Consider the following 3674-nt stretch of genomic DNA (forward strand, 5'->3'; position numbering starts at 1 on the left):
AACGAGATCTGACTCCCTCTTCTGGAGTGTCTGAAGACAGCTACAGTGTACTTACATATAATCAATAAATAAATCTAAAAAAAAAAAAAAAAAAGAAAGAGTAACCATACAGGCCAGTGAGATAGCTCAGCAGGTAAAGGCACTTGCTGTGTAAGGCTGAAAGCCCAAGTTCAATCCCAAGCCCAGGTAAAGATGGAAACTAACTCCACAAAGTTGTCCTCTGATCTCTATACATGTGTCATGGTACACGTGTCTCCACACACATCATGCACACACACGATATATATTTTTAAAGTATTTAACAGCCAGGCATCATGGTCCATGCCCATAATTCCATTTAATTCCAGCACTTGGAAACATAGGCAGGCAACTGTATGTGGCCAGCCTGATCATGATCCACATACAGAGAGGTCCAAGTCAGTCCAGTCTACGTAGTGAGAAGACACTGGCTCAGAGCCGGGGGGTGGGGGGGTGGGGGAGGAGGTGCTGGGAGATGGTGTGGGGTGTTGGGCAGAGATCTGACAGTTATGTGCAACCATGGCCCTTGCCTGGCATCTGTACCGAAAGGGAAATGCACAGTGCCAGATGCCAGATGAATGGATAAAATTAGAGTACAGAAAGTAGATCAGGAAGAAACTTCACATCTGTCCAATGCGCTCAGGTGCCAAGCATTAGTAGTTATGTAAACAAATGCCCTTGATCTGAAGTGTCTGCGGGCTGCAGTGTCTACGATTTACTCTTTCAAGTGGTGCTGGAAAACATTAATAGATCCTAGAGTTAGTAAGCAAACAGGGGTGAAGGTTGAGGCACAGGAAGATGGCTCAGTGGGGTTAAGGGTGATTGCCACCAAGGCTGACTACCTGAGTTTAATTCCTGGGAACAACAAAATAGAAGCAGAGAACTCACTCCCGAAAGTTGTCTTCTGACTCCACATGCATATACATGAAAATAATAAAAATAAAATACAAGCATGTAAAAATGTCAAGTAAAGCGAACGAGGCAAAACATTAGCAATAGATGAACCTAAGGCAAAAGTTAGATGGTGTTTCTGGTCTTACACTGTAATCTTCCTGTACGTTAAAATGATTTCTAAGTAAAAGTTAAGTCAGAAAATGACAACCCGGCTTTAAAATGTACAAAGCACTTCAGTAGTTGCTTCTCTACAGATACACAAATGACCAACAAGCTTGTGAAAGGCTATGTAACATTACTTAGGGAAATGCAAGGCCAAACCACTAGGAGATACCACCTCACACCCACTGAGCCACTGCAATAAAGAGAGGAAATGACTGGTGTGGGCCAGACTGCTGAAACACAGGCAGTGTCGGTGATGCAGCCACAGGAGAAAGGGTTAGTGGTCCTCAAAAGGTTGAGCCTAGAACTGCCATGGGATCCAGCAATGCGCCTTCCGTATACCCCACAGAACGAAAAGCAGGGATTCAAAGAAATATCCTTACACCCAGCTTCGCAGCAGCACACATATGTGTATAAATAAAAGTGAAAATATGAAGTAAGACTAGACCTAAGGAAGCAGCTAGGAGTGGAGTAATAGTCATAGTGTGTGCACAGCCCTGAATTCAATCTCCAATATGAAAAGAAGGAATGGAAGGAGGAACAGAGGGAGGGAAGAGAGGACAAAGAGAGAAAGATGGCTGGGGCTATATCTCAATGGTACAGTGCTTGCATAGCATGCAAAAGGCCAGAGGTCCTAGGTTCAATTTTGCAATAGTTGCAATACTAAAATAATAGTAAGTGGAAACAATGGAAATGCTAAACATCTGAGAAACAGGCAAGCTATAGCATGCCCAAACAATGAGATATTATACAATCATAAACAGAAATGATACAACTCATCACAGATGATCCTCAAGAACAAGGCCGAGAAGCCAATCACAAACAGTCACAGCATCGTATGACTCCATTCCTTGGAAACGCCTAACAGGTGTCCATAGAGACAGCAAATTACTGGTTGCCAGGCGGGGAGCAGAGGGGAGGAAGCTTAATGAATGCCAAGTCTGTTTGGAGCTAGAAGCAGGAGTGGCACACAACACTGTATAGTACTAATACCACTGAGTTATGTGCTTTACAAATGTTTTCAGTATTTTTCTGGTTCTCGAAATAGAATCCAGAACCTTACATATACTAGGAATGGCTTTACCACTGTGCTATATGCCCAGCCCATATTGTGTGTGTGTGTGTGTAGTACATACATATATAATATATACATGTTTTAGAGATATATAATATTCATATATACATGTATATACATATACACATATACATGTATATACTCACACACACACACACACACATATATATATATATATACACACATACACACATATACATATATAGAGACATATACATACAATATAGTCTTACTATATTGACCAGGCTAGCCCTGAACTCCTGGGGTCAGGCAATCCTGTTGCCTCTGTCTTCCAAGTAGCTGAGACTACAGGTATGAACCACTACACTTAAGATTTTATGTTATAGGGACTGGAGAGGTGGCTCAGTGATTAAGAGCACTAACTGCTCTTCCAGAGGTCCTGAATTCAATTCCCAGCAACCACATGGTAGCTCACAACCATTTGTAATGTGATCTGGTGCCCTCTTCTGGTGTGTCTGAAGACAGCTACATTGTACTCATATACATTAAATAAACTATATTTTTTTAAAAAAGGAAGATTTTATGTTAATACAAATTTCACAACCATTCTTGGAGTTGTTTTGGTTTGGTTTTGTTTTGGATGCAGAGACTTAATATGTAGCCCAGGCTGGTCTTGAATTCACAATTGGCCTTAGCCTTCTACATACTGAGATTACAGGCGTGAACAGTACCTGTTCAAGCAGACCGGGTATGGTGGCACAGGCTTGTGACTCCAGCTACTCCAGAGGCAGAAGTGTTTCTGGAGCTCAGGAGTCTGGAGCCACAGTGAACTCTGCTAATCAGGTGTCCACATCGAAATGGTGACCTCTAGGAAGCAGGGACAATCAGCCTGCTTGTGCTGAGCTGAGCAGGGATGCCCGTGAGCAGACACCACAGTCTAGTCTGGGAACACATGAGACTTCGCTTTCCTCTCCTGATTAAAATATTTCATTGAATAAACATTCTTTATATTTTTATCAGTCCTTTGAGAATTTTATGCAGTATTTTTGTTTTTGCTTTTGAGACACAGTCTCACTGTGTAGCTCTGGTTGCCCTGTAACTTGCTATGTAGACCAGGCTGGCCTTGAATTCACAGCAATCCACCTACCTCTGCCTCTCAGTGCTGGGATTAAAACTGTCACAGTCACACTCAGCTGCCTGCTCCCTGCTTTACCTGCTGATTTGTGCTAATAAAATTCTAGCTGGGCAGAGGTGGTGTGTGCCTTTGATCCCAGCACTGGGGAGGCAGAGGCAGGAAGATTTGAGGCTAGCCTGGTCTACAAAGTTAGTTCCAGGACAGCCAAGGCTCAACAGAAAAATCTTGTTTCAAATAACCAAAAATAAAATCAAGTAAACATCAATAAATAAATGCTCACCATTACCTCAATTTTGGGAGTCCAACCAGTGTATACGTTAGTTGGGAACATTTACTTCTCTGTAGGTCTATCTATTTTTTCTTCTTTGGTCCTTCATGGAGGCATGAAGCTATAAATGCCTATGGATATTAACTTTTACCTTTAATGTT

This window comes from Mus caroli, chromosome 11, assembly GCF_900094665.2.
Source record: "Mus caroli chromosome 11, CAROLI_EIJ_v1.1, whole genome shotgun sequence".
NCBI classification, from domain to species: domain Eukaryota; kingdom Metazoa; phylum Chordata; class Mammalia; order Rodentia; family Muridae; genus Mus; species Mus caroli.